Source organism: Aquarana catesbeiana, linkage group LG02 (genome assembly GCF_042186555.1).
Source record: "Aquarana catesbeiana isolate 2022-GZ linkage group LG02, ASM4218655v1, whole genome shotgun sequence".
NCBI lineage: Eukaryota > Metazoa > Chordata > Amphibia > Anura > Ranidae > Aquarana > Aquarana catesbeiana.
In genome coordinates this window covers 119,537,367-119,556,668 of record NC_133325.1, presented here as the reverse complement: position 1 = coordinate 119,556,668, position 19,302 = coordinate 119,537,367, and the positions used below count along the sequence as shown (strand labels likewise).

At 44.7% G+C, this 19,302-nt stretch overlaps 1 long non-coding RNA gene across 1 annotated transcript; it reads right to left on the bottom strand.

Annotated features, from left to right (window-relative positions):
* Window positions 1–313: 313 nt before the first annotated feature.
* LOC141129799 (uncharacterized) lies at window positions 314–5,500 on the bottom strand. The gene is made up of 3 exons (XR_012241870.1): window positions 5,336–5,500; window positions 907–1,008; window positions 314–795 (listed from the first exon to the last, which is right to left on the bottom strand). It is a non-coding gene; the product is annotated as an uncharacterized lncRNA (long non-coding RNA).
* Window positions 5,501–19,302: the final 13,802 nt, after the last annotated feature.

Genomic DNA, 19,302 nt, shown 5'->3' with positions numbered 1-19,302 from the left:
ATTCACTGCACATTCACCAGTTACATTCCCTGCATTTATAAGAATATGCTCATTTACTGTGAAATAATACATTTTAGCCCTTTTGGTTAATGTTCTGGTTGCAGTCTTGTTCTTTTTATGCTGTTTTGGAACCATAAAGGTTAATTATTAATGTTATTTTATAACTTATACTTTTGCAGGTACGGTGCCTTGAAAAAGTATTTATATAATAAAATATTTACAAAAATGTGAGGAGTGTACTCACTTTGTAAGTTACTGTATATATATATATATCAAATTTCTTCATTAATTTAGGCCAATATGTATTCTGCTACATGGTTTTGGTAAAAAGAAAATCCCAATAAGCGTATATTGCTTGGTTTGCGCAAAAGTTATAGCATCTACAAACTATGGGATATGATTGAAAGGTATTGCCTCAATAGGTTAATGGAGTAAATAGGGGTGGGTACCATCATCCTATAATTATATAGTGAAGAAAAGGGAGATTAGTCAAGGGCTACTCCAAAAACTGCCCTCGATCGCCAATGGTGGTTAGGACTATTTTGGTACCCAAATATACAATAGGAAATTTATAAAAATATAATTTATTACAAAATATACAAAAAATATATACACGAATCACAACAAAGACTGATAGATAGTTGTTGCAAAAATTCCACATAACAATGGCATTTTAAAAATAATAATTTGAGAGCCCCCACAGATAAGTGGAGGCACAATGATGTAGGTGTAGACGTAGTCTTCAACAAGTTTTGCGGGCAATGCCGCTTCTTCAGGAGAGTTCAACCAAAACATCTATAGAAGGATATAAGTACATAGTTACAATATCATAGAAATCTGAAATGTGGCTATGCTGCCATTAACACATTTGTATTGGAGTATTAAAAGAAATCCAGCGTGACTCACCAATGGAGGCCCAATTGGGAAGCAGATGGCATAGATTGAGACACCTGCTAACAGGTGCTCCCCCCAGGAGCCAAAGCGGGGGGGGGGAGCTATTGGGAAGGACTAGAAATATATAGAAAGGATATAATTAATTAATAGAGCAAGGGTTTTGATACAGAGCCAATGCACTAAAAAAAGAAAAAAAGATGTGCAAAGGAAAAAAGGTGATAAGCAGGGGAGGCGGGGTGAAAGGGAGGGAGGGAAGGGGGGGTGGGGAAGTGGGGAAAGAAAAAAGAGAGGGAAGAAAAGAAAATGGGGGAGGGATTGATGGGGGGTTGTAGTTAGTAAGAGTTTCAGGTACCCGGAAATTATTTTTAGGGTTCCTCTGATCTAAAAGGGTTGAGAAAGGTTGCACTAGAGCAGTGGTTCTCAACTCCTGTCCTCAGGACCCACTAACAGGCCAGGTTTGCAAGATACCTGAAATACATCACAGGTGATATCATTAGCTGCTCAGTGATTGCAGTATTCTAGTCTGCATCTCCCCAAGGTAATACATAAAACCTGGCCTGTTGGTGGGTCCTGAGGACAGGAGTTGAGAACCACTGCACTAGAGGCTTGGAAGAGCCTGGTATAGCCTTAGAACCATAATGTTGATTTTTAAAGAAAAAAAAAAAAAGTCAAAGCAGTTGCTGTGTAGGTAGGTACAGGGTCTGATATTAAGGCATAAGTATAGGGTGGCATAATAAATTTGATTGGGAAGTATGATATTCATATGATTCAATTGCATATAAAGTTGGTTTGGACTATAAAGCCCTCCAAAATAACACAGTAAATGAATACATTTCTTTCTTTATTGAAACCGAATTAATGTCTTTAACTCAGGTTCAAAATCATTCCTCACTGCTTACTTTTGGCTTCCTGAATTTTCATCCTATCTTGTTACTCAGACTCAACTCCAAAGAAAACATGGTTTCCATACCTTTTTCTGAAAATGGACAATATATGTGGAATATTTGCTATCTGCTTTTTGGAATAAATAGCTCTAAAATGTAAATGTTGTACAGTACATACAACCAACACAGCCAGCTGACGCTTTTACTTCTGCAGCTGCAAATAGTATGGAGTGTGTACCAGGAATGTATATGAACTTGTCTGCTATTGTTGATGTTATGTTACCTTTGTAGATACCTGCAGGTGCTTACCAGGTGCTTGTAGGTCAATTATCCACACAACAAGCAAATACAACATTGTCCCAGGGCAAAATAGGAATAAGCTGCTTATTCAAACATAAAGATCATAAAGCAGAAAGTGCTTTGCCACTGTGATGTGTGAATAAATGGGTTATTCTCATTTTGCAGAAGTGCCCCAGGACATTTTTGTACTTGCAGATCCAGAACTCATCCCTATAGTTACTAATGTATTTGCATGATATAGCTTTTATTGTTTCCAGGTAAGGCAATGACTGATTCTAGTCATAGAACATGTGTAGGTAGGGTTGCCACCCATTCCATTAAATACAGGATTGTCCACAGTAAATCACTTGTCCCATATTTAATGGCATTACACTGTTTCTATGTTGCAGGCAGGTTGGTTGCTCACAACATTACAACCAATGATGCTACGCAGCCAGGATGTAACAGCATCATTCATTGCTATGGTGCTGGCGGCTGATTGTCCATAGTGACCTAGTAAGTTGGATCCCAGTAAATCACATGATCATGCAGCAGTAGCTGAGAGCTTGGCTATGGCAGGTGGAGCTTGGCTATGGCAGGTGGCTGCTGCTCATCTGGCAGATGCAAGGGGGAATCTCATTGAAGATGTGTAGATTTGTGCCCATGTTTGTCTTTGGAAAGCTAAGGCTTGGGGTACATGGGCAGATTTAATCACTAAATTAAGCAGTTGGTAGCAGAAAACCCACAAATAATTTCCAAAGTGCGTTGCATTGGGATCCCAACAGGGCAGGTTATGTGGAGCTTTTTGTTCCTTTTGAGATACCGTCTCAGCCTACACGCTGACATTGGAGTGATGCATGGGGAGGTAATCTGGACCCGGTGTAAATGCCTTGGTTGGGCTATAGCCGCAAGCGTTATTGATCCCTTGTAACGAGGGATCAATAGGGGTCAGTAAGCAGGCCCTACAGCTATTGGTGGAGGCACTGATCGTTTACACTTCAGTGGTGGTTGGTGAAGATAACTTCAGGATTCACTCTCACAACTTCATGGACTGTCTATTGATGCAATACATAAACGAATATTTTTTATTATTCATTGCTTTACATTTATTAGCGCAACCTGTTCTCTTGTTTAGGGCAAATTATGTGGTAGTGTAAAATCCTGAATGATCACACGGAAAATTGACATGGTGACACAAACAATTTTAAAGTGTTATTTAATGGGGGCCTCCTGGGACTGGTGGAGAGTTTGGCTCCAAAGAATAGTCTATGGACTCTGCTCAGTATACATTTTTTTTCACAGCTCAAAAAGCTATTGTACTCCATTGGTTGCCTACTGGATGAAACAGGGACGGCCATATGTTAGAGGTATACATTACCTCTGGTCTTGGGGGTGGCTGGGGATGGCCATGCTGAGGATGGCCATGCTGGCCATGCGTTTGCACCTATTTACACGTGTTTAGTGTTTTTTCTGCTCAAATGCTCCTCTCCTGAATGTCATAGTGAGATTTTTTTTTTCTTTCTCTAAATCACTGGTAAATACCTATGTGTGCATAGCCACATAGGCTAACATAGAGGGTTATTTAAAAGCAGAAAAAAAAATCTGCAAACGCCCCTAAAAGTGGCGTTTTTTTATTCCCAATGTTCATGAAGCCTTAAAATTCAAATATATTTAAATGGAGCACCCCTCTTTATTTTCTCAAGGCGTAAAAACAGTTGAAATTTTGGAGGTGTCGAAATACTTCACTTTTTTATTATGTGTAAAATGTTTATTGCTACTATAGGAGAGAGAGAATAGAATAGCACCTTCCCTAAATGTTTAATCAGTTACGAGGGCTTTTCCTCTAGGTGAAAAATTAAAAGGAACCTGCATAGGTGGACCAATAACATTCAGCCTACTTTATTAATATCAGAGGCGCCTGGCTGTCTGAAACCAGCTAAAAAAAATCTTTTTCCCTTTAACTAGCAGCTTGAAACTATTCCAGTCATCTGATAAACAAGAGTGATCTCTGCAGCAGTATGACCTCTCCACTGTAATAAAACTCAGGGATTATGGCTGTGCATGCAGATGAGGAAGAATAGAACTAGTAAACATTGTTATGGCATGTACGTCAAGAGGACGATAATTATTATCTAAGCCTGAGACAGGTTAATTACAAGTTAATCGTCTTTCATTTAAAAAGAAAAAAAAAAAAAAAACATTTTTCACTTGCACAATGCTTCCCAGCATAACAATTACAATTAGGCCTCCTGCACACAGAGCATCTGTTTAAGCCTTTCTGAACGCAAGTACTCCTGGCAGGAAAATGCTGCTTAAAAAACACACCAAAAGCCATGTAATAATGCGTTATTGTATTCTATTGGTCAGAATATTAATTTATTCTGGCCAATTGAATGCATTAATGCTCAAACACTTTTATAAAGTATAAAATAACATATAAAACATAGGTGTGCGCAGCCTGTTGCATTAGGTTGTGCACTCCAAAGTTCAAATACATGGTACCGATCACTCATTGTGTTCATTAAGAAAGGGAATGGGCTGTTAATTACATATTTACAGGCCTCTTACCCCACTCATCCTAAAACATACGTGTGTGTGCCCACAGCAGCAGCCAGTGGGAGAGAAGAGGAGGGAAGCCGGAAGCACTGTGGGGGGATGGGGGAGACCAGGGCAGTAGGGGGAATCTGCGATGCACGGGGAAATTGTGGTGTGCCCAGGCACACCCTGTATCCACACCTATGATATGAAATAATAAAAAGATACTGGACTTTTTTTTAAATGCTCAAACGCTTGATGTGTCTAACATTTTGTGTGCGTTTAGATGCATTTAGGCACGTTTAGCTTTTTTTCTGCTCTTCAGCTCCTCTTCTAAATGCGCCTTTAGTGGGTTTCTTTTTAGCCTGTAAATGCACCTCTTCTAATACACCTGTGAATGCCTATGTGTGCTTGAACCAATAGGATTATATAAAGGCTAACAAAAAATGCTCAATGCCTGTAAAAGCAGCATTTTTAACCTCTGTGTGCATGAGCCCTAAGGAGTCCCAAGAGAAATAATCGAGTTAAACTAATCACCTTACATAACTATTTTGCAATTTCAGGTCCATGGGCCTCCAAAAGTCATGCATACACTAAAGGAATTAAGGTTAAGTATTGGATGTAGCCATTCAATCTTCTCCACTTGCTGAGACTAGTGGATGGGTATAAACATAGGATATTAGGATGTCGGCATTGGCAGAACTACCACCATAGCTCCTCACACAGCTTCTATGAGAACTTACCTTGATGGGGGCCCAGTCAGAGCCCCAGCTAAAATGACTGACTAAAATGGGCCACCCAGCCCCATTCAGACCTCCATCAGCATGGAACCTGCTGTGAAAGTGCATCGACTTGCCGCTGTCACTTGTAAACACAAAAGTCAGCAGAGGAAATTTTCCATTACTCATTTCCCCTGCAGCTCTGACTAATGAGAGCAATCTAATTTATCTAATGTACAATATGCCAGAGGATGTAGGTAGTGGAAGACTTTCTTTGCCAGCTTCAGTCTTTACAAGCAACAGAGGGATTAGGTGAGCTATCATAGCAGGTCTCATGATAGAGGTCTGAATAAGGTTGGCTTCATCACTATGCGACAAACAAACATATAGTACAGTACAGTCAAAAGACAGTAAAAAATGTGAATGCATTCAGTAATTAGAAAATTGTTTTGTACAGGAATACCCATTAAAGATATTATAACTGTATGTACATAGTTGTTTCTCTATGGGTTTGTGTTATAAGAAGTGATATTGTATATTTACTTTCCTTGGGATTTGTTGTATATGATCCTGGTTTTCCTACGAAGCCAACCATTGATCAATTGTTTACAATGACCTCTCAAACTTCAGCTGTGCTCAATTATTTTCTTAAACACATGTTTTGTCCTTTTCCAGTGGTCTTCATATATTTTGTATGGGGCCATCTATTGCCTGTACCCCATACTGTATGCTATGCTGTTCATTCTCTATTCTGCACTGCCCAATTCTGTATGCCATGCTGTGCTTTCCTAAATTCACACCACATTATTTGGTGTGGTATTCTATATGTTCCCTGTTCTGCACTGGATCATTCTATATACAGTATATGGCTGAAGTACAAGACTTACAGTATATCCTTCTTACACCTTTCACATGTTATAAATGTTTTTGCTTGTTTTATTGAGGGAATTTAACTTGGATGGGGTAAGGAAGATATGGGATGCCCAGTGAATTGTAGAACAATTAATTGGTGAATTGTAGAACACTCAATTGGGACGAACTATGTATACTCCCTGTACACATTACACACTACTTCAGTCTCCTCCAGCACTTTCCTTGCTTGCAGACTATTCCTCTTCCTTCCTCTCTGCCCAACTCTTGACTCTCAGGATCAGCTAGCACTAAATGATCAGGCCTGACTCTGACTCAGCCAAACCTTAGCAACCACCCTTTGCAGGCAGGGACCGTGGGCCCCTATGGTGTAGTAAGAAAATAGAAAGTCTCCAGTGCTAGCTGTCCTACAGATGGACACTGCTCCCAGTCAGCCCTCTTCAGGCCCTGCTAGCCCACCTGGCTGCAGCTGCCCAACTCCACTGCCCATGACACCACAGTCCACTTCACTGGCTCTGCACCCATCCCAGACTGCATGCTCCCAGTCTTCTTAGGCGTGTCTCCCCAGTCCTCCTGACTGTGCATGTCACTCACCAGCCCTCCTGGGTGACCAGTTGTTCCTCTCCTTGAAGATTTGCCCGCCAATGCTAGCTCCTGCTGTCCTCTCTGCTCCTCCTATGCCTCCTGTCCAGAACCTTCACGCTTTCTTGAAGGGGTCTGTCTGCACCCAAGCCCTGGGCCCAAGGTCACCCCCCCCAGACTAGGAGAGCTCCCTCAAAGGCCCCCGTCAACCTGGCACTCCATCTTCAAGCTCTGAACAACTCCAACGACTCCTCTCCAGCTGGGCTGACTCTAGGTATTTAAGGAGGCCTGTCCCCTGCCAATTCAGGTTGGGGATTGGTCAGGGTTCCTTAGAACACCTCAGGCAGCTCCACATCTCCTCTCTGCCTCTCCTTCTAGAATCCTCTAGAAGAAAGAGGGAGGTCTCAGTGATGCTGTCTGTGAGTCACCAGCTGCTACTGTCTGAGCCACTCCCAGCCCACACAAATCAAAAAAACAGGCCTGGCTGCCAGCCAGGCCTGCCTAAATCTACCTTACCTATACACAAAAATCCTCTTCTAGCACCTACCTAGGTAGAGGGCGCTACACTAGTAATGTGAGAATGCTGTGCTTCTAGTGTATGATTTTATGGAGACAATTGTGCTTGACTGCTTTAACCCTTTTGCTGCCTCTGATGCATGCCATACATTAGCCGTTGTGGGGGTTTTACACACACATACCCATCTGCTATAGCAGTCAAGAACGTGTGTTTTACAAGCCGATTGTCAGCTTTCAGTTGGAAGCAATCCAGTGGCTGTACAGACATCACTTCCACAGACCACCATATTGCGGCCTCTCCCACCACGCTGAACCCCTGGCTCTGCTATCCCATCTGTATGCTCAGACCTGCATGGTGGGTGTTGCTGGGTAGGGAGAAGGGAGACCAGTAGAAATCTGTTCACTGATCTCCTCTAACTAGTAAAAACCTGGAGGTGGCACGTATTACCTCACTTCCAATTTCGGATGTCACTTCTTCCAGCAACTGCGGCACGGAAAGAAGCTAATACAGTGGAGTGCAGGTAAGACATCTTTAACATCACAAAACATGTCCAGTTAAATGTTCCTAACCACTTTCTAAATGAGAGTGGAAAGAATTTAGAAATGGATGCTGCAATTGTAATCACCATGATTTATTTGTATAAAATTATATATTTTTTTCTTAGAATCAGCATTGCTTTATTTAGACTGCAGCTAGTAATTATGTCACTAGGTGGCAGCATAGGATTGCATAAAACAACTTTGGTTTTCACCAGAATCATGTAGTTACAATATCCTAAGGTGTTAATAAACACTTCCAGTCTGGGCCAATTGTGACATTCCTCTCCTACATGTAAAAACATTTTGGTTGCTAGAAAACCCATCAAAAGAACCCCTAAACATTGTATCTGTATATGTGTGTGTGTGTGTGTATATATATATATATATATATATATATATATATATATATATATACACACACCAGTGGTGGCTGGTGCTCAAAATTTTTGGGGGGGCGCAAACAAACTGAAAAATACTGAACCACCCCTGAACCCCCACCCCCCACCCCCCACCCCCATCAAATGCAGCCACTGTGTCCATCATATGCAGCCAAGCTCGGTTGGCACTTCACTAACCCTAACCCCCCCCCCCTGCGGCCGGTCCGGCGGCACTTACTGCTAGTGTGGCAGGGCTCTGCTCCTCTCTTGGAGTGACGGGGGCTCTTCTCCTTGGCAGGAAGCGGCGGCTTTCCTCCTCGGCGGCTCTCCTCTTCGGCGGGAAGCAGCGCCTCTCCTTGGCGGGAAGCGTCGGCTCTCCTCCTTGGCGGGAAGCAGCGCCTCTCCTCCTCGGTGAGAAGCAACGGCTGCGGCTCCCGGGACCGCTCTGCTCATCCTCAAACTTCCTCCACTGTGTCTCCTCTTCTGCCAAAGTGTTAGGCATCCAATAGGATCACCTAATGCTTTGGCCAATCGGGAGACAGGTCTCACTGACCTGCCTGCTGATTGGTAGAGAGGAACATTAGTGTGAAAATAGCGAAAATTCATTCGCTATGCCACACAACAGGGTGGGATCGGGAAGCAGTGCTCTGCACCCCAAGCCCACCCTATTTTGAAGCCTATTAGAGCCTCTGGCTCTAATCACGTGCTTCAAAATACACCCCCCCCCCCCACCTATCCCCGCCATAGTATTTCATGTGTCCAGCATCCTGAAAGGGGCCGGGCACATGAATAGGGAGGGCGGCGGAGGTGTCAGGGGCACAGGTGTCAGGTGTTGTGCGCCCACAATGCACGGGCCGCCACTGATACACACTCACCAGCCACTTTATTAGGTACATCTTGCTAGTACTGGGTTGGACCCCATTTTGCCTACAGAACTGCCTTAATTCTTCATGGCATAGATTCAACAAGGTTTTGGAAACATTCCTCAGAGATTTTGCTCCATATTGACATGATAGCATCACGCAGTTGCTGCAGATTTGTTGGCTGCACATCCATGATGAGAATCTCCTGTTCCACCACATCCCAAAGGTGCTCTATAGGGTAGATATCTGGTGACTGTGGAGGCCATTGGAGTACAGTGAACTCATTGTCATGTTCAAGAAACCAGTGGTGAGATGATTTGAGCTTTGGGACATGGTGCATTATCCTGCTGTAGTCATCAGAAGATGGGTACACTGTAGTCATAAAGGGATGGACATGGTCAGAAACAATACTCAGGTAGGCCGAGGCATTTAAACGATATTCAATTGGTACGAAGGGGCCCAAAGTGTGCCAAGAAAATATCCCCCACATTATTACACCACCAGCCTGAACCGTTGATACAAGGCAGAATGGATTCATACTTTCATGTTTACACCAAATTCTGACCCTACCATCTGAATGTCGTCGAAATTAAGACTCATCAGACCAGGCAACGTTTTTTCAATCTTCTATTGTCTGATGTTAGTGAGCCTGTGGGAATTGTAGCCTCAGTTTCCTGTTCTTAGCTGACAGGAGCGGAACCCGGTGTGGTCTGCTGCTACTGTAGCCCATCTGCTTCAAGGTTCAATGTGTTGTGTGCTGAGAGATGGTATTCTGCATACCTTGGTTGTAACGAGTGGTTTTGAGTTACTGTTGTCTTTCTATTATCTGCTCATTCTCCTCTGACCTCTGACATCAACGAGGCATTTTCATCCACACAACTGCCGCTCACTGGATATTTTCTCTTTTTCAGACCATTCTCTGTAAACCCTAGAGATGGTTGTATGTGAAAATCCCAGTAGATCAGCAGTTTTTGAAATACTCAGACCAACCCGTCTGTCACCAACAACCATGTCACGTTCAAAGTCACATAAATCCCCTTTTCTTCCCCATTCTGATGCTCGGTTTGAACTTCAGTAAGTCGTCTTCACCACATCTAGATCCCTAAACGCATTGAGTTGCTGCCATGTGATTGGCTGATTAGCAATTTGTGTTACCAAGCAATTGAACAGGAGTACCTAATAAAGTGGCTGGTGCGTGTACATTTTAAGCAGAGGCCCTAGAGCACAAGTGGCAAACACAAGGCCCACAGGCCGAATCCGAGCCACCATGCCTTGTCATGTGGCCCACGCAACGACCGCCAGCCTCCACCTCTTGTTCCCACAGCCGCTTTCCACTGTCACAAACAGGTCTCATCGGCAACTGGAGTAAACACTTCCTGCGCTCTCCTCCTCAGTCTCTCCAGCGGCATTGGCTGTGTGTGTAGCTGAGCGCATGCGCTGTAGATCCAGCATAGCCTGTCATTGGCAGAGGTACCTGACGGCTCCGGCGGCTGTGTGTTCCAATCTACATCCAGCGGCTGCATCTTGAGGGAGGGGTTTTGAGGACTTGTAGCAGTACTGGCCATGAAAGCATTATTGTAAATGCCATCTTACACCAGGTAGGAGACAATAGAGATGTGAGGTTTGCTTTGGGAGGTGGGGGGACTGTGGAGGTGTGTAGGAAGATGTGTTTAGAGGTGGCGGGATGAGGGCAGAGTGCTGGGTGCAGGGGTCAGAACCCAGGAGGAGGGGTGGAAGTGAAATGTTGCACATTGGGCACAGCGCACCCACGAACTCTGCCCTCTGTACGTCGCGCACCCCTGAACCCTGTCCTCTGTACGTCATGCACCACTAAACCCTGCCCTCTGTATGTAGCGCACCCCTAAATCCCTGCCCTCTGTACATAGCACACCCCTGAGTCCCTGCCCTTTGTACGTATCGCACACTTGAATCACTGCCCACTATACGTAGCGCACCTCGGAATCCCTGCCCTCTGTATGTAGCACGCCCCTGAATCCCTGCCCTCTGTACGTAGAGCACCACTCATTCCCTGCATTCTGTACGTAGCACACCCCTGACTCCCTGCATTCTGTACGTAGTGCACCCCTGACTCCCTGCACTCTGTACGTAGCGCACCCCTGACTCCCTGCACTTTGTACGTAGCGCACCCCTGACTTCCTGCACTCTGTACGTAGTGCACCCCTGACTCCCTGCACTCTGTACGTAGCACACCCCTGACTCCCTGCACTCTGTACGTAGCGCACCCCTGACTTCCTGCACTCTGTACGTAGTGCACCCCTGACTTCCTGCACTCTGTAGGTAGCGCACCCCTGACTCCCTGCACTCTGTATGTAGCGCACCCCTGACTCCCTGCACTTTGTACGTAGCGCACCCCTGACTCCCTGCACTCTGTACGTAGCGCACCCCTGACTCCCTGCACTCTGTACGTAGTGCACCCCTGACTCCCTGCACTCTGTAGGTAGCGCACCCCTGACTCCGTGCACTTTGTACGTAGCGCACACATGACTCCCTGCACTCTGTACGTAGTGCACCCCTGACTCCCTGCACTTTGTACGTAGCGCACCCCTGACTCCCTGCACTCTGTACGTAGCACACCCCTGACTCCCTGCACTCTGTACGTAGCGCACCCCTGACTCCCTGCACTCTGTAGGTAGCGCACCCCTGACTCCCTGCACTTTGTACGTAGCGCACACCTGACTCCCTGCACTCTGTACTTAGCGCACCCCTGACTCCCTGCACTTTGTACGTAGCGCACCCCTCACTCCCTGCACTCTGTACGTGGCGCACCCCTCACTCCCTGCACTCTGTACGTAGTGACCCCTCACTCCCTGCACTCTGTACGTAGAGCACTCCTCACTCCCTGCACTCTGTACGTAGTGACCCCTCACTCCCTGCACTCTGTACGTAGAGCACTCCTCACTCCCTGCACTCTGTACGTAGCGCACCCCTTAAAATCCCTGCACTCTGTAGGTAGTGCACCCCTGAATCCCTGCACCCTGTAGGTAGTGCACCTCTGAATCCCTGCTCTCTGTAGGTAGATCACTGCCGAACCCTGAACTCTGTACGTAGCATAATCCTGACGTAATCCTGAACTCTGCACTCTGTACGTAGTGCGACCCAGATACAACCGGCCCTTTGAGGGCAACCACACTGCTGATGCGACCCTCAACGAAATTGAGTTTGACACTCCGGCCCTAGAGAATAAAATGATGGGATTGCACATTTTTATGTCACACGATATTTGTGTCACACGAGCCCGGTAAAGGCAACTGAGGCGGGGACGCACCCTTTCGCAGCCTGTAAAAGTAATGCAGCAGCACTTTAGCTACTCTGATTAGTTATACAAGATGCAGAATCGCCAGAACTAAAAAATTATACAGGTATGTCCTATGGACGTTAAGTGGTTAAAGCCTTCGGGTTTTGTGTCACTTTAATAAGGGGGAGCTCACTCTGTCCTTAAAGAGGAACTGCAGTCTCCTCACATTTGTAATAAAAACATCTTTGCCATTCTGAAGCTTCCCTCCAACCACTTTGCATATTATTTTTTATATACTGTGATTCTGAACTTGCCAAATATGCTGCAGAAATCTCCCTCCACTAAGTCTGGCTGCATCCATTTTAACTGTGGGCAGTTGAAGCTGCTGCCTGTTCACTTCCTGGATTTACACAGACAGACACACAGAGGCCCACCTCCAGCTCTGCAGCTCTCATTGGCCCTCTTATGACTCTGTGCTGTGCATGATGTCATAAGCCTAGGCTTTTTACCACACAAGAAAGTGGGCTGTATAAGGTATTCACTGGCAGAAATAAAAATGTTTTACTATCCAAAAGTTAAAGGGCAGAAGATTTAATAGATAGAAAGATGAAAAAATGACTGAAGTTCCGTTTTAAGCTTTTCTATAAGGACAGATCACACTGAATTTGTTGAGAAATGCTTGTAGTCAGCCTTTACACCTTCCCCTGCTGGACAGTTTGGTCTGTTAACCACTTCATCTCTGGAAGGTTTACCCCCTATATGACCAGGCCATTATTTGCGATATGGCACTGCTTTACTTTAACTGACAATTGTGTAGTCATGCGACGCTGTACCCAAAAAAAAAAAAAAAATGTCCTTTTTTTTCCCCACAAATAGAGCTTTCTTTTGGTGGTATTTGATCACCTCTGCAGTTTTTATTTTTTGCGCTATAAACAAAAAAGACCAACAATCTTGAAAAAATTAAAATATATATTTTTTACTTTCTGCTATAAAGCATTCCCAATAAAAAAAATGTAAAAAAAACCTCTAATTTCCTCATCAATTTAGACCAATATGTATTCTGTTACATATTTTTGGTAAAAGAAAATTCCAATATGTGTATATTCATTGGCTTGCGCAAAAGAATCAGCGTCTAAAAAATATGGTATATTTTTATTCACTGCTTTTTAATTTTCCTTTTTTACTAGTAATGATGGCGATCAGCGACTTATAGGGAGACTGCGATATTGTGGCAGACAAATTGGACACTAACTGACACTTCTGACACTTTTTGGGGACCAGTGACACTAATACAGTGATCAGTGCTAAAAAATATGCACTGTTACTGTACTAATGACACTGGCAGGGAAGGGGTTAACATCAGGGGCGATCAAAGGGTTAACTGTGTTCCTAGGGGGCGAATGCCAACTGTGGGGGAGGTGCTTTGACTGGGGGGAATGTAAAGATCTGTCTGTGTTCCTGCTTAGCAAGGAACACAAGATTAGCACTCTCACCCTCTCACAGTTCTGCATTTCTCACGAACTATCAGCGGGTCCCGTCGGACATCGCACCCACTGGACCCGCCGATTGGCTCCTGCCGTGTCCAATCACAGTGGGAGTGGGTCACTGGCGGCACGCCCCAGAACTGTCAGATCACATACAAGGTATGTGCCGCCTAGTCGCAGTAAATCTACAGTGGGCGGTCGCTAAGTAGTTAAAGAAAGTCAAAAATTAATAGACTTACACACTGGAACAACAGGTGAAAATAAAAGGAAAAAGCTTAAAAAAGAAATCTAATGCAGCCATCACATCTAAGAATTGGTAGGCTGCAATTTATTTTGTTTTTAATAGGTTTATTAATCGCTCTAAAGCTGAATTCCAGGATAAGCGAAAATTGTCTATATAGAAAAGGGTATATATATTCTTATTTAAAGTATAACTAAAGGCAAAACTTCTTTTAGTTTTGGACAGAGTGGCGAGGGATTAGAATCCCTGTCAGGTTTTTACTGCTGTTTGTATCCTCATCAGGGAGATCCACCCTTTGAATTGTTTACTGTTATCATTGAAAGTGAAATCCCAATTTTTGGTTTGTCACCAGAACAGGAATCTTCCAACTGCCTATGATTCCCTCATTATGGAGAGATTTCCTCTCACTTCCTGTTTAAGCTATGGGACAGGACGTGAAGGCAAATCTCCCCAATGGAACACAGGGAGCAAAAAACAAAAAACAAAAACTGGGCTATAACCCTCCCCTTTTTATATCCAAAATGAAAAAATTTGCCTTCAGTTCTACTTTAAATCTTGGTGTGCCTTGTGTATTTCTATCAGATCTCTGCAGTAATCTAGTGTGTATTTGTTTTACACATTTACAAACCATTTAGGCCCCATTCACACATCACATAGTGGGAACGAGCTTTTCTGTGTGTCACGCATATGACAACCCAGTCATTTGAATGGGCTGCCTCTATGCACATTTATCACGCAAACAAAGCTCCTGCACCTACTTGGGCACTGAGCTTCATGCAATTTTTTTTCAGTTTGACATGAAATCCACACATTTTTGTAGCACGTCAGTCACAGCAAAATCGCACCGCATGTAAGGTGGTTTTAAGAATAGATGACACCCAAACATGCGTTGTGTGTTTTTCTGCGATAGGCACCATTTTGAATCGCTAGGTGTAAATGGAGCCTTATTTCAAAGTGCAACTGCAGGCTTTTTTCAGAAAAACATATAAATAGGTCACATTTACCAGATAAAGTTTTTATTTTTTTTAGTCCTGACCACAGTGAATAAAGAAAGGAAATTTCTGCAAAACCTCTCAACATTTCCTTTAAAGATAATCAGTCTTCAGTCTTGTCTGGGAACATTACATTTGCTGATTAGTGGACTGCTTCATGGGAGTTCCAAGGCAGCGAGGAGGCCGCTCTATAACGGATGTGGCGCCGGCGAGCCAACAATGAACCCTTTCGTCTGTGAATTCTGATGTCATGAAGCTGTACTGGATCATCACTCTTATAATACAAGTGCTAGGACATTGATGCTGCACTGAGCATATTGGAAGAGAAAGTGGAAATGGCCTATTGTGAGAGGCAATAAGTTGCTAGGCAACTGACCGCGTACCACGCTGCACAGGGGAGAGACGTGGAATATAGTTACCTCATGTTGACATCACAGAGGTGACTTTAGCCCTTTATATAAGAGGAGTTTAAATGCTTGACCACGCAGAAATTTCTCTACAGCATACAGCATGTGTTTTGTTTTTTTAAATTTTATATCAGGATAATTTTTCTCTGCAGTAAATCCCAAGCAGCTCCTCAAGACTAAGCTCTATTAAGTAGGACACTTCGTGAAACAAAAATATAGTAAATAAAAAAAATCAATATAGCATATACAGTATCTCACAAAAGTAAGTACACCCCTCACATTTTTGTGAATATTTTATTTTATCTTTTCATGTGACAACACTGAAGAAATGACACTTTGCTACAATGTAAAGTAGTGAGTGTACAGCTTGTATAACAGTGTAAATTTACTGTCCCCTCAAAATAACTCAACACACAGCCGTTAATGTCTAAACTGCTGGCAACAAAAGTGAGTACACCCCTAAGTGAAAATGTCCAAATTGGGCCCAAAGCGTCAAAATTTTGTGTGGCCACCATTATTTTCCAGCACTGCCTGAACCCTCTTGGGCATGGAGTTCACCAGAGCTTTACAGGTTGGCACTGGAGTCCTCTTCCACTCCTCCATGACGACATCACAGAGCTGGTGGATATGAGAGACCTTACAGTCCTCCACCTTCCGTTTTGAGGATGCCCCACAGATGCTCAATGGGGTTTAGGTCTGGAGACATGCTTGGCCAGTCCATCACCTTTACCCTCAGCTTCTTTAGCAAGGTAGTGGTCGTCTTGGAGGTGTATTTAGGGTCCTTATCTTGTTAGAATACTGCCCTGTGGCCCAGTCTCCGAAGGGAGGGGATCATGCTCTGATTCAGTATGTCACAGTACATGTTGGCATTCATGGTTCCCTCAATGAACTGTCGTTCCCCAGTTCCGGCAGCACTCATGAAGCCCCAGACCATGACACTCCCACCACCATCCTTGACTGCAGGCAAGACACACTTGTCTTTGTACCTCTCACCTGGTTGCCGCCACACACGCTTGACACCATCTCAACCAAATAAGTTTACCTTGGTCTCATCGGACCACAGAACATGGTTCCAGTAATTCATGTCCTTAGTCTGCATGTCTTCAGCAAACTGTTTGCGGGCATTCTTGTGCATCATCTTTAGAAGAGGCTTCCTTCTGGGACAACAGCCATGCAGACCAATTTGATGCTGTGTGCGGCGTATGGTCTAAGCACTGACAGGCTGACCCCTCACCCCTTCAACCTCTGCAGCAATGCTGGCAGCACTCATACGTCTATTTCCCAAAGACAACCTCTGCATATGATGCTGAGCACGTGCACTCGACTTCTATGGTCGACCATGGCGGGGCCTGTTCTGAGTGGAACCTGTCCTGTTAAACCGCTGTATGGTCTTGGTCACTGTGCTGCAGCTCAGTTTCAGGGTCTTGGCAATCTTCTTATAGCCTAGGCCATCTTTATGTAGAGAAACAATTCTTTTTTTCAGATCCTCAGAGAGTTCTTTGCCATGAGGTGCCATGTTGAACTTCCAGTGACCAGTATACAAGAGTGAGAGCGATAACACCAAATTTAACACACCTGCTCCCCATTAACACCTGAGACCTTGTAACACTAACAAGTCACATGACAGGAGGGAAAATGACTAATTGGGCCCAATTTGTACATTTTCACTTAGGGTGTACTCACTTTTGTTGCCAGTGGTTTAGACATTAATGACTGAAGCAGAACATGATCCCCTCCCTTCGGACACTGGGCCACAGGGCATTTTTCTAACATAACCACTCCAAACACACCTCTAAGACGACCACTACCTTGCTAAGGAAGCTGAGGGTAAAGTTGATGGACTGGCCAAGCATGTCTCCAGACCTAAACCCTATTGAGCATCTGTGGGGCATCCTCAAACGAAAGGTGGAGGAGCTTAGGGTTTCTAACATCCACCAGCTCTGTGATGTTGTCATGGAGGAGCGGAAGAAGACTACATTGGCAACCTGTGAAGATCAGGTGAACTCCATGCCCAAGAGGGTTAAGGCTCTGCTGAAAAATAATGGTGGCTGCACAAAATATTGACACTTTGGGCCCAATTTGGACATTTTCACTTAGAGGTGTACTCACTTTTGTTGCCAGCAGTTTAGACATTAATGGCTGTGTGTTGAGTAATTTTGAGGGGACAGCACCTTTACACTGTTATACAAGCTGTACACTCACTACTTTACATTGCAGCAACAGGGGCGGATCCAGGGGGGGGCAACGGGGCAATTGCCCCCTCCGAGAATTTGGGTGAGTGAGTGGGCCGGCAGGCATTGCCCGGGTGAGAGAGCCGGCGGACGTCTCAGCGGCTGAGAGCACGGGCGGCTCCGAGTCCGTTGGTGAGAGACAGCGACAGACAGGTGAACAGCTGTGCGGCGCCGGCTCGTGACAGTGTTTGACTGTGAGCGGGCTGCTGGCCAATCAGGGATACGGCGGGCGGGGGAGCAGAGAGATGACATCATCTCTCACCGCCCGGTGCCCGCCCTGCATCCCTGCAGTTCCACTCTCGCTGTGCAGTGTGCAGGCAGCCGCGGCAGCAGAGAGATTACATCACCTCTCTGCTGCTTGACTGGTAATCTGCTGCCTGACACTGGGACACAGCAAGACAGAGACAATTATAGCAGGCAAGTGACATTCTGCAACGTGTGGCAAGGGATGTGGCAAGTGACAATCTGCATCTGGTGAAAGGCGACGTGGCAAGTGACAATCCGCAACGTGTGGCATGGGACGTGGCAAGTGACGTGGCAAGTGACAATCTGCAACGTGTGGCATGGGACGTGGCAAGTGACAATCCGCAACGTGTGGCATGGGACGTGGCAAGTGACGTGGCAAGTGACAATCTGCAACGTGTGGCATGGGAAGTGGCAAGTGACGTGGCAAGTGACAATCTGCAACGTGTGGCAAGGGACGTGGCAAGTGACAATCTGCATCTGGTGACAGGTGACGTGGCAAGTGACAATCTGCTTCTGGTGACAGGCGACGTGGCAAGTGACAATCTGCATCTGGTGACAGGCGACGTGGCAAGTGACAATCCGCAATATGTGGCAGGTGACAGTGGCAAGTGACACGCTCGGGGCTCCCACTGATTCTGCATTATGGTGAGTTGAACCATTTCATTTTTTATAACAATGTAATTATAGTAATAATGCGCTTCAATCATCCTGACACCATAACAACCATGGTGCCATGATGATTGAAGCGCTAACACCAGCCATTTCCCCGATAAATTTACCCAAAAAAAATGTATTTTCTGGCAGTGCCCCTCCCAAGACTAGACTCTGGATCCGCCCCTGTGCAGCAAAGTGTAATTTCTTCAGTGTTGTCACATGAAAAGATATAATAAAATATTTACAAAAAATGTGAGGGGTGTACTCACTTTTGTGAGATACTGTAGATGTTATGCAGTCTGTGGCTAGCATTAACACAAGTCTTCTTGTTTTTCTGAATTCTGTTTTTGCCCCTTGATCCTGTTGTTATTTTTATGATAAATTGTTATATAATTACAATGGTCAGCTTTTCTTCTTATAGTTAAACCTTTATCCCAAAAGGAAAAAAAAAATTCTGTAACTGTCTATAAAGTGTTAGCTGGAGTTTAGCTTTAATTGTTAGTCAAGTCCATTTAAATCTGCTCCTCAATAGATGGAAGAGGCACCCTATGACCTTCTTTGAATCATTTAGATATTCATTGGCATGACTGTACATGTGCCTTCTTGAGGAGGGGGACTCGCCCTGTTTGGAGGAAGAAAAATGCTGACTATGACCCTAAGAACACCATCCCTACAGTCAAACACGCAGGTGGAAACTTCATGCTTTGGGGCTGTTTCTCTGCTAAAGGTACA